Below are 13,426 nucleotides of genomic sequence, written 5' to 3'. Positions count from 1 at the left end.
AGGGCTGCTTCATGTGGACGGGGAGGGCCTGTAGCTATGGAGGGTGGGGTTGTGCTATAGAGGGCATGTTTGGAGTAGAGTAGGAGGTTACGACTAGTTCTCATTTCAATGCCATAACACACCCCACCTTGGACGTTCTGTTCAGAATATCTAGAAAACCATGCAAACTAGTGACAGAAAGTAAATTACTTATTGTCATAATTCTGCAGCCCAGATATGTACTGAGATTATGTGAAAAGCCCGGACAACCCCTTTAAGGTAGGCATGATCAGCATTGCTTATCTACTGCCATTTCAGTTCCCCCCTTTTTGCTGGTCCATGCTGATCTTTGTAGACATTGCATTGCTTTATAGCGTTACATCCTATCTACTACACATCATCACCGCAGACGATCACTGGCTCAGCAGTCTTATGCTGAATGGCTGCAGTGGTCACGTGCTGTAGATGGAACACCACTCATACAGCCATGTTCACAATTACCATTGGGGAATAGCAGCGTGGTCGTACTGGAGCAACTGTAAATAAGTAATTAGGATATTCTATTTTGCGCACAAAAACATATTTTTTCGCTGGGAATCAGTTTTTTGGAAAATGAATCGAATTTGAATTTCAAGAGATTCTCTCATCTCTAGTAGACAGGATTGTGCAAACCATATAGGTCCCCAAAGCGGTGGAGATCTCTGAGCATTTGCCCAATGTGCTATATAGTGTGTCCCCAAATAACAGTTCGAAATGAACCGGACAAAACTTGTCAAATCTAGAGTTTGATCAAATACTTGAAAAATTAACTTTTTTATAAGTGAAAGAAATGATGAGGATAGTTTTCAATGTCCCTATGTAATCTGCAAAGTGCAGTAATCCTCTGCAAAATACAGTGAGAACGTCACCAAGTTTAAAAGACCCATTCACAATGAGCAACCACGGAAAATAGGCTTTACAGTAAATGAAATTATTAACACGGGGTAAACTTGATTGAATACATTTTTTCATAAATGCGAATGTGTTCAGTTGCATAAAATAAATATCTGGGAATTCAGCAAGCTCTGTAAGCCAATTCAATAAAATCAATTTGTGCAATATAATTAGCTTAGTTCAGGCCGGTGAGATGAATGAGTAGATAAATACTTTACTTATTAGCTGTTTGCTCTATTTGGACGAAATAATATAGTGATTCTAATGTACAGCCTGTTTTAAACTGATAAAAAAAACAAACATTTTAATAAGAGGAGTTTTAATGTTTGAACGGTGCAATGACATCACAGCAGGTATGTCCATTTTCATATTACGTAAACTTGCCACCTACTAGTAAATTGGTGATTTACTATAGGAAACCCTATACACAATAGGGAGGCTTGTAGTATTACAGCAGAAAGGTATATTATTCGCTTGAACATATTATTTCATGGCTCCTCTTCGGTAGCTCTCCGCTCCCCTGCCTTCTCACTCCCTTTATGCTACAGGATGGTGTGCTCCTGAACATTGACAGTTCGGACCACCGGCATGGTTGCACTGCTGCACAAAATGTGTACCCTCTGATGCTGCAAGCAGGGGCAGCTTTCCTCTGTAGCACTGGAAGACTGTAAAGGCACTAAAGCTGGCCGGAAAGTGCCCTGCAGCCATCCAACCTGCTTGAAATCAGCTCTACCAGCGCCTTTACAAAGAGCTTTTAAGGATTGTGCATAGACATCCACTGCTGATAGACTGCAGTGTTGGCCGGTAATCTAGACAACAAGCATTAAACAATTAAAATGAAAAATCCATTAGTTCTTGAGATCAGAGAGAATTTTTAATAAAAAGTAAATTGCAAAATTTTTACAAGCATTTTGCAATTTTAAAGGGAACTTGTCATATAAAATAACACTATGAACTTGAAGATATGCAGTTAATGTGTAGGTTAGTAGCCCACTGACACTGGGTGGCTCCAGCACCGAGAGCCCCACTGCCGGGAGGAAATCCACTTTATTCCCCCTGGCAGCCTCACTCTTTCAGTCACAGGGGTGGTGCCAGAACGGTTTCAGTCACCACTCCGTGTAAAGAAAGCGGCGGTTGTAACCGCGCCCCCAGCATTGACTGACAGCTGGCGCAGCATTAGAGGGGGAATAAAGTTTATTTCCTCCTGGCAGAGGGGCTCTCAGCGTGGTCACTGCACGGTATCAGAACATTACTAACCTGCAGATCATCCCCATATCTGCAGGTTACTAGCTTTATTGTACATGACAGGTTTCATTTAACTATTAGTGATGTTGAGACAAACTCTTGAAATATTGTATTAGAGCATTTGAGAAAAGCCGCTTTATTAGAACTTTCCTCAAGTGAGTTAATAAGGAATGCAAAGAGTTCCTGTCTTTGGAGGACTTGTAACGCATGCTCATGACAGTATATTGGAGCTTTATTTCTCCTGTTGTGACTTTGCAGGGAAATTGAGCAGTTGCTTTCAGAATAGAGCTGCTTATTCGATTTTATTTATGGCATAGATATATTTAATTAACATTACCCCAATAAAGCCATCCTTACTTTTAATCCAATAATTATAGAAAGTGATATGGGACTATTTGAAATAATTTGCAGTGCAATGCTTGACAAGTGAGAAGGTGTTAAGGTAGCTCCCCTTAAAGCACCCCTCCAACATTTTTCTAATCTAAGTTCCCTGCCCCATGTCTTTTACTTACCTGCCACCATCTTCACCCTTTATCAGCCCTGCTTCGCTTGGTCTTCCACAGGTTGTGATCACCCAAATCGCTGCAGTGTTTGCTGTGCGAGCAGGAGGTCATTTTTCAATTGTAAGGCTCTCATAGAGTTGTATTGAGCACTTGTGACTATTACTTTTCACTTCCGGTCAGCCAGAAATTGCGGTCACAAAAGGACGTCTTAGGACCTGAGTCATGCCGATAAGAGGTGAAGACGATAGAGGGTAAGAATAAGACTAAGGGCAGTGACCTTAGATTAGCAGCACCCAAAATGCTTCAAAATGCTTTAAAAAGAATCTGTCAGCATGCTTTTCTATGTAATCAGAGAGCAGCATAATGTAGGGCAAGAGAGCCGGATAACCATGGTGAGCCAATTACTGGGTTGTGTTGCTGTTTCAATAAAATCAGTGTTTTTTTCAGCAGGAGATTCTCACTAGAGGACTATTTGTCTTGTGCAAGCCAGAACAGCTATCTTGTGTAACTCTGTTGATTAGCAACTTATCTTTTTGTCAATGTACAGTGTACATAGAAAGCTGTCAGTCATTGATGCGGGAGAGAGATCGACACATTCAGAGCACTGCTTGATCTGCAGAAGAGAAAACTGTGAACCAAACCAGGCAGCACGGTGGCTCAGTGGTTAGCACTGCAGCGTTCGAGTCCTGGGTTCAAATCCCACCAAGGACAACATCTGCAAGGAGTTTGTATGATCTCCCCGTTTTTGCGTGGGTTTTCTCCAGATACTCTGGTTTCCTCCTACACTCCAAAGATAGAAAATTTAGATTGTGAGCCCCATCGTGGACAGCGATAATAATGTGTGCAAACTGTAAAGCGCTGCGGAATATGTTAGCGTTATATAAAAATAAAGATTATTATTACCTGTATCATGCTCTTGAAAAAACCCCTTCAATTAGGAAAAAGTCGAGGTAATACATTGCTTTTAAGTACAGTATTTTTAATGTGTTAAATGATTTGCTAGAATTAATTTCCATAAATTACTGTAAATCCAATGTTCTTGTTATAAGGTAGCTGCAAAATGACATTAATATGTATTTGGAAAAAAAACTAAATATTAGGCATTCAATGGGAATGAATGTTGTGAGTCTCCATTGAAATGTGACTCATTTATGACTTCATTGAATGCTCTTTTTAATTTGGAATACATTTGATAACAAAGAATGCTAAACAATGCCATGACTATATTTTGTATATTTGCAATAGCTTCACTGATATATGCATAAGATGGTTATCATTTTCTTTTTGATGATTCAGACCATGAAAGGGTAAGACACTCACTACTGGCTTTACAATGTGAGATGTATTCAGTGCAACATGGAAGACTGAGCAAATGTTTAAAAAAAAAAGAATGGTTTCGACAGGCATGTAGAATAAATTAGTTGTAGACCACTGATTCAATGCCATCCATGTGCGCATTCTTATTTTTGCTGCTTGATGTCTTCAAAATACTTTATACAGTATATATCAACGTGACATAGGAAAAGTTAACTTAATTTTACACCTGCTGTATGTGGCAAACATTCTTTTGCAAATCATAATATGACACTATGTTATTGGAAGCATATTCTGTACATACAAGGCTACTTACTGGATATTTAATAATTCTGATAGCTTCTCAGCCATAGAAAGTGCAGAAGTTGTATTCACACCTATATTTCAGTGCCTAAAGCCCCTTTCTCACATAGCGAGATCGCTGAAGCGTCACCGATTTTATGATGCAACAGCGATCTTGCTACATGTGACACTGCCCCCCCCACCTGCTGGATATCGCTGATCGTGCTCGAATGTCCTGGGCCATTTTTTCGTCGTTGGCGTCCAGCTGGCCAGCACGCATCGCTGTGTTTGACGCCGACGAGCGACCTCGTTGGTGACGCTGAACTCAGGGATGCAGGCGGGAATCGTCTGAAAAGCTGCTGTGTGACAAGGTACCTACGACCAGCGAGGTTGTTACAGGGATCGCCGGGTCGTTGCTGCGTCGCTGAAGAGATCTGCCTGTTTGGCAGCTTACTAGCGACCATTTAGTGACGCACCAGTGATCCTTACCAGGTTGTATCGTTGTCGGAATCGCTGGTGCGTCGCTAAGTGAAATGGGAGGGTCCAACAGCCTTGCTGCTGCAGTACTGATAATTAATAGTGATGAGTGAACGTTCTCAGATAACGTCTTATCTGAGCATGCTTGAGTGTTTTCCAAGTATCTTGGGCGTGCTCGATTATTATGTTCGAGTCCCTGCGGCTGCATGTTTTGCGACTGTTAGTCAACCTGAACACATGTGGGGATACCCTAGCAAACATGCAATCCCCACATGTGTTGCAGATGTCTAACAGGCAATCCCCGCATGTGTTGAGGCTGTCTAACAGGCAGTCCCTGTATGCGTTGTGGCTCCTTTACAAAGTAAAGCTATGGAGCCTTATTCTACTATGTTGCGCTCTGATGCTCCATAAGCTTACATTGTAAAAGTCACTTCTGGGACAAGTAGTTTAGCGTTACTCAGAGTCTCTGCAAAACGTTGACGTCACCGAGAAAAGGAGCAGAATGACGTTAGGTACCAGAGAGAGCAGTGGTAGATGAGTATATTAATATACCCACACTATGCTACATGCACATATACAAACATTTAAAAAAAAATATAGACGGGAGTGTTTCTTTAACTCAAAATTCAACTTTTGGCAAACTTTTAGCGCTACACTGACCACGGACGTTTTTAAATGATGAACAGAAACTTACTTTACAGATTTTCTACTTTTTATGTACTGAGAGCAGGATTATGAATAATAAATGCACATTGTATATTAAAAACAGAAATTCTGGAACATTTCACAGAAGAACAATCACGCATCCAAGCTCTTATTAATGCTGCCAGTGGTTTTGAGCAGCATGAATCAACTGGCAGGTTCCCTTTAACAATTGCACTATTAAAATCAATCAGAAGAGGAAAGCTTGGAAAGAGTGGAGCTCTTTAAGGTCAATAATGGTCTGGAAAAAAAGTAATAACATACAGTCATCCCTACTGTATTTCTAATGAATCTGTATCTCCGGAGCATCATTTCTAATGTGACGGTTACACTTTGCTAGATACTTGATGAAGGGCGCATTATCTGTGCCGGCTACCGTTTGTTTTCTTTTTGCATGTCTGAGCTCAGACTATGAAAGTCAAAAGTGATTAAAGTGGTTTCAGAGGTTCACGTCAAGCCTTGTCTAGCCAGCAGAGGACAACAAATGAGCTTCAGTTTTATATTACCCCAACTCCTTCTAAATGTATTATAGACATGCGTGCAGATGTTATTATTTCAAAAGACTCATATATAGGATTACTAGCATGTTAAACTGCACCTGTGGCAGCTTTCCAGAGAAGAATGCGGCCATATGATATGACACGGAGCCTTATTTTACAATGGCCAGTGCGAGCCGGAGTGAAGGACTATGAATTAGTCTCTGTCACGTTTCTGCATTAAAAGAGGAATTAGCAATCTATATTAATCATAACCATTTTTCCAAGTTTAATAACAAGAAGAGCGTCTGCCAAAGTACTTTCTGGAAGATATTTTCCTTCAAACTGTCATTGAGAACAAAACAGTTATTATGGGTCTTCGGATAATGATTAACAGTTTCAACAAGTTATTGAAAGAAAAAAAAAAACATATTTCACTGTAGTTTCCATTAGCGCGGAGGGATCGGTGTCGTCTTGATTTGTTGTCTTTCAAATAAAATTATATGAAAGATAAATTAGACAATGTGCCAACCTATAATAGTCTCCACCAAGAGTAAAAGAAGCCCCAAAAATACAATATATAGAACCTAAGAGACTAAAAAAAATACCCCAAAATAATAAAATAGTAATAAGGGCAACTCATTAAAGAAAAATATGCATAAAGTTTATTGATGAATAAATACACAAGATAACAACGTGAATAAAGTAAGGTCAGACTAAAAGATCCACATAAGGAATGAGGTGGAAAAAAGTATATCCTTAATGTGAAGAAGAAAAACCTACCAGCAAATATACTCCTTGTGAACGAGATGCTGTGATAATAACATAGGCCAAATACAAATGCCTTACTTAGAAAGCAGAATGGTTAGAGATAGCTGCTGTTGGCACCGATAGGATCTAAGAAACACACCTGCCTAGAAAATAAAATATAAATATATAATAATGCAAATCAAGGGCACGGCAAGTACAGAGTAAAAAACAGCCTGAAAAGGTCTACATATGAATGAAAGTCAACGAAGATCCAACACATATAGTGAATTGAATGCAAGTATTAAAATCACATGAAAACTTAGACCAAGGCTGCATGAAATAAAGCATGTCCCAGATGTAATCTGCCATATATACATTGAAACATAATGATTGTGAAAAGAGGAGGGGGTGCACAGGCACCTCGACGCTCGTTTCACCAACACTGAGCTTCATCAGGAGATGTTGTAATTATGGTATTTCAAAAAATCCGGCAGTAACCAAAATTGAACCCAACTTACAGCGAGCTGCTTTCAATTTGTTATAACTAATTTAGATTGCTATTAAAGGGGTAAACCCATAAAATCATACTTTATTTATAAGAAAGGTGAATTGATATAAATAAGTGAGGGTTCACAGCTATGTTCACTAATGAGCATGTGAATGGAGCACCACACTGGCTATGAGACCTGTAGCCATGCAAAACCTCTCTCAAAGACCCATTGTATAGATAATCAATATTTTTTTTTGTGTTAGCCTCTTAGAGGTTTTTTTGAGTTGAATAAAACTTTTTTGTGATTTTTCCACATAAAATAAATAAACTCTTTAGCTTATTCCATGCTTATGATTGTGTATTCTGGGCAATGGTCTGGTCACGCTAGATGAGCTGTTAAATCCCAGACTGATATCAAAACTTCAGGGAATTTTACAAGACTAAGTCAATGTTACGGCATGCCGCTATGCTGGTTGAGGATTATGTTGTATCTATTATATGCACCTTAGAAAAAAAAATCAAAATGAAAACCATCTTTTGTAATAAAGTTTGGATCAGGAATCATTAATTAAACATTAGTTGTAACAATCCCAGCTAGATTTCATTTACATCAAAATTAAGACAATGAGGATCATGCAGATAAAAAGAAATCAATTTTGGAACAAATTAAAATGCCGAGTCACATCCACAAAACTATTTGAATAAAATATGCGAAGTGTTTAATAACTTTTATTTTACTAGATATAACTTATCAATTGCATCTACTACTTTGGTAAGAATCATCGGGGCTATGAGGAATACAGTGGCCATCAGGGCCGGACTGGCCATCTGGCAATTCTGGCAATTGCCAGAAGGGCCTGCCTGGTCATGGGCTGCTTTGTCTGCTACGTTGTTAACAGAATAGTTGTTCTAAAGACACCTACACTGTAAAGAGTTGTGATGGAGCACAAAGTCGCTGGCTCCGTCACTTACCCCAGCAGGCCATGGTTATCATTAGAAATATTGGTCTTATAGTAAATATTGCTTTCCTCCATCCCATAATATATCCCATCTGGAGCTTGGGGATGGGGGAAGTGGGACAGCATGGGCCTGTGTGATTTCAAATTCCCAGGCTGACTGTCAGCCCTAGTCTGTACCTGGTGGCCATACACCTTCAATAAACGACCTAGCACTCTTAAAACCACAAACTAGACATCTCATCTCTCTCCTCAACCTAAAGGAGGGAAATAATCTGCTGCTAGATAGACCTGTAGGCAGTTTTTGGAAATTGAAAAGAAAAGATCAGGCATGCTGAAATCCAATATGCCCAATCCTTCCTTCCCCCAACATCAGCCACAAAGGGAGAGTTATTAACATAGTTACATATTCATAGGATAATCAGGTCCGCACACATTTCGTCTGATGTGTGCCCTTACAGTTATGTGGATATTGGTCACTTTTCTTCTTATTCCATGGCTTATTAATCAGTAGAACTGTAGAGTAACAATATTAACATAACATTCAAAAATAAATATTTTTAGCATCATTCAGGAATAATCATTATTGAGTGTAAGCCATGTTTCTTCAATTGACAAATGGCAGAATTTTGTAATAGAAGTGCAAAACATAAATAAGTGACATTTTTTTGTTAAATATAAAAGTTTATGTGGCCCAATATTAATAGCAGTAACAGAACTGATTTCTATATAGAGCTTTGATAGAAAACATATTAGCACTCATGTATCGCGTGTCAAACTGTAGGAATCACTTAACAGGGTTTTCTGTTTTGGGCAAACTCTACTTGTTAGACATCTTCCTTCACCAAGTTTCCCTCTGCTGGAACATCTGCAAGCTGTTGTAATCTGTGGGAAAACCAGGCATCAAGGGTTCAGTTTCCCTGCAGTGCCTCCCCAGGAAAAATGGAGCATTACACAATAGCTATTCATATTAGTGTTAGTCTGTGCAATGCAAAGCAGGAGACATTCTTTGAAAGCACTCCACTCGAAAGATGAGGGTCCTGGATAGGTGACTCCAAATTCCCTAATTTGGTATGTGTAACATAGTGTTTGACGAGTGTGACCAGCTTTTTACTATTGAGGCCGCAGATGCGGCATCAATAGTAAAAGATAGAATATTAAAAATGATAAAAAATAAAAAATCGGGATATGTTTACCTTCCGACGTCCCGCGCAGTCTCAGCGACGCTCCCGTTCCCAGCGATGCCTTGCGAGACCTGTGATGACGTTGTTCTCGCGTTGCTATAGCGTTCTCACGAGACCGCTTGACAAACGCGAGACTATGTCATCACAGGACCTTGCCGCAAGGCATTACTGGGAACGCTGTGGCCCAGGAGGACTGCGCGTGACGCCGGAAGGTAAATATACCCCTATTTTTTTTTATTTTTTATTCTTTTTTTTTTACAGGGGTATGGTACCCAGGGCCTGGAGGACAGTCTACTCTCCTCCACACCGTGGGTACCAACCGCACATGAGACGCTTAACTTCGCGCATGGTGGGCATAGCCACATGCGGGAAGTAAGCAATTCTCATGCATTCCTATGGGTGCGGAATCGCCGCAATTCTTTGCGATTCAGCAAAAAAAAATGAGCATGCTGTGTTTTTTTCCGCGATGCGATTCCGTCGCGGAAAAAAGCGCAGCATTAGCACAGCATGTGCGGAATGCCATAGTAATGCATGGGGGGCGTTCTGTACGAGTTTTTAAACGTTTTCGCGCCAAAAATTGCTGCAAAAACACTTAAAAATCGCATCGTGGGCACACAGCCTTAATGTGTTTTTTTTTTTTTTTTTTTTTTTTTAGTCCCAGGACTGAATTGCCTAGTGAATTATTAAAGTGTTATTCCTTGGATAAGTGAATGTGATAGACCAGAGTAAAAAATGAAACATAAAAGGTATAAACAATGTAGAACCCCTTTAAAGCAGGTAAAAATAATCCAGAAAAGGTCGTGCAGTGGCAATAACTTGGGAACTAATGCATGAAATATAAAATTATATTTTCTGTCCTTATGCTATATATTCTACTTTTACAAGGTCTTGCTAATTATATATTATACTATAATTTTCTTGATTAAAACTTCACACTGAAAAGGGGTCATGGGAAAGTAAGAAGGGTGGATGACATGGTTATAGGAGTGTATGACATTGTGGTCATGTGGAGGATGGAAAAGTATGGCTTAATTACAGAGCTCTGAACTCTGCTCAAAACTTTGTAAGTACACTTCTGAATGCATTCTTGGCATTATAATTATGTCTATATTACTGAACACATGATTGCAGAATTATTATTGCCTGAATAAATGTAAATTGTTTCTTATTTAAAGATTCCATAATTTTTCTGCTCTGGAAATTATTTGTGCCATGCACATAAGTCAGACTGAGCTGCAGGGAGCTGCAATACCAGGCACAGCCACTACAAAGTGAACGGAGCCATGCCTGGTACAAAGTCAAGGGGACTGGTGTGCCCTTTAAAGGGAATCTGTCACCCCATTTTAGCCCTATCAACTGCCGACACCGCCATCATGGGATTATCTACAGCATTCTGTAATGCTGTAGCTAAGCCCCTGAAGTAACCTGAAAGATAAGAAAAACAAGTTAGATTGTACTTACTGGGGGGTGGGGGCGGGTTGGTGTCGCGGTCCGGTCCGGCGCCTCCCATCTTCATACGATGCCGTCCTCCTTCTTACTTCTGCAGCGGCTCCGGCGCAGGCGTACTTTATCTGCCCTGTTGAGGGCAGAGTAAAGTACTGCAGTGCTCAGGCGCCAGGAAAGGTCAGAGAGGTCCGTCGCCTGCGCACTGCAGTACTTTACTCTGCCCTCAACAGGGCAGATAAAATACGCCTGCGCAGGAGCCGTGGCAGAAGGAAGGAGGACGGCATCATATGAAGATGGGAGGCACCGAACCTCGACACCCATCGGACAGGACCGGGAACCAGGGTGAGTATAATCTAACTTGTTTTTCTTATCTTTCAGGTTACATCAGGGGCTTATCTACAGCATTTCAGAATGCTGTAGATAAGCCCCTGATGGCGGTGCCGGAAGCTGATAGGGCTAAAATGGGGTGACAGATTCCCTTTAAAGCGTTTGTTTCATGGTATGTTTTAGGAGTGCACTGATCCCCTGTTTGTAGGTTTTCTGCCTGCTGTATGTATGTGTGTGTGGGGAAGTATACACATGAAAATTGGCAGTTTGGACAATCAGCATTTCTGTGCCTCTGGCCTGAACTGTGCACTCTCTGATACTGCAAATAGATGCAGATTTTCCTTTGCAGCATTGGAGGAAACCAGGGACACTGAAGCATGTTGGATCCAGTGCAGCTTTAGAGCAGCGCTTGCAAGCTCCATATCAAAGAGCTTGTAAATACTGTGCTCCTTGCCTAGGAATCCAGACACCACTGATAGACTGCAGAGGTAGCCATAAACTAGACAATGAGCAGAAAACTTAGAATTAGCTATATTTCTGTTCTTAAGAATGGAGATGATTTGTAATAAGAGGTAAATTGCAAAGTTGCTTGATTTACAGCCCTTTAAATCAGCTGACTGATAGAGATGCAAACTCCTGCTAATTTGATTGCTTAGATCTGTTCTAAGGAAAAGCCATCAATATCAAAATTTCAGAAAACATCTGCATGATATTATTCTGATCATGCAAATGGAAGAACTCGTTGCACCAGTAATGGCCTCAGAGCTAAAAACGCTTCTGTGAACAAGAAATGTGCTCAGACTACTCATCCCTTTCTTACTCCCATGTGCCAGTTGGAAGAGGAAGCCTCTCATCTTAGTTGGACCCTTTAAATCTTGGAGATGTATCGTGTGTGCAATAATATACCTACAGCAAATTACATTAAAGATGTTGTCTGGGACTTTAACATTGATGACCTATCCTTAAGATAGGTCATGAATGTCTGATCGGTGGGGACGTAACACCCAGAATCCCACCGACCAGCTGTTTCCCGATGTTGGCGATGGCCAGAGATGCTCAGTTAGGGACCTGCTCAGTACAGCTCCGTCAGCGGAGTAATGGTCATGGCTACTTACTGCACATCCAACCCGAATTGATTTGAATATAGAGCAGATGTTCAGTACCCAGCTGCAATCGATTTACAGTCGACAGAACTGTGCTGTGCAGGTCCCTAACTGAGCAGATCCAACCGCCACAGACATCGGGATCAGCTGATCGCAGGGGTGCTGGGTCACACCTCCACCAATCAAACATTGAGGACCTATCCTAGGTATAGGTCATCAATGTTAAACTATTGGACAACCTTTTTAAACAGCATTTCCACGTTTTACTTCACTAAATATGTCCATATTGAGATGATGCTTTGTAGATAGTAGCTAGCTGTATATACATTCGTCTGTAGCTGCTTTGTCCATATGTCTCGCATGGTATGTGCTTTCTATTCCTTTTTTTATGCTTGGATAACAGCTCTTTTGGAGTAGCTAATAAGGCAATCATGCAAGGGTCAAAACTAATATAGTATTAAGTGTCTGTGATGTACGGCTGTCCGTGACAGCAGAAAAAGCCATGAAGCAGTAGAATTGGCGCGGCTCATATGATGCTGAATTCACAGTATGGTTACAGTTAGGTAACAGTGCATGTTACATGAGTAATTAATTATTTATCGCCTTGTTACATAGGATTCTGCTCTCAAGGGCTTCATTGAGAAACTGATGTTCCTGTATATCCCTTTTTAACATTTTCACTTCTGGATTTCGTAGCTTAGTAAAAGCCCTAATCTGACAATAGTTTTATAGCAGGAGTAATAATAACAACAATAATAGTACTAATAATAATAATAATCATCATCGTTACTGTAATAACTGATTAAAAGGAGTCTCTGGCATTATGTAATATCTTTGTACAATAAAATAGTTTTAAAAATATTCCGTAAGATTTCTGCTTTCTTGTGAACAATGAGGCAGATTTTTTAGCTCTATCTTAAATTTAGGTAGCTTAACAATTGACCAGGCAGGTAGAAAAAGTTGCTAAATCTATCACAGTGGCATTTGCTATGCGGTATCTGTGGTGCATTCTGCTAGACATTTTAGACACTTTCTTGTAACGCTTCTTGGTGAGCATACTGTATATCACAGTTTGGGGACAAAGTTTTGGCAAAATGTTTGTGTACATGGGTGCAATTTAAGCCATCCCCTTTTTTTCTGAACCACATCCCAATTTTTCTAAGCCCATGCAAATTTTCTAGATACTGTGTACTTAATAGATAAAAGTTTATATATGCAATTTTGGGGGAAGCGGGGTGACGGGGGGGCACAATTTGCAC

General features: G+C 40.3%; 1 protein-coding gene across 3 annotated transcripts in view; it reads left to right on the top strand.

Moving 5' to 3' along the window:
• Positions 1-13,426, top strand: part of EFNA5 (ephrin A5) — a 569,875-nt gene that overhangs the window by 475,495 nt on the left and 80,954 nt on the right. The gene's annotated exons all lie outside the window — the stretch shown is intronic.

This window comes from Dendrobates tinctorius, unplaced genomic scaffold (genome assembly GCF_039654945.1).
Source record: "Dendrobates tinctorius isolate UK_male_01 unplaced genomic scaffold, ASM3965494v1 ptg000003l, whole genome shotgun sequence".
Classification (NCBI taxonomy): domain Eukaryota; kingdom Metazoa; phylum Chordata; class Amphibia; order Anura; family Dendrobatidae; genus Dendrobates; species Dendrobates tinctorius.
This window is presented reverse-complemented; position numbering and strand designations above follow the sequence as displayed.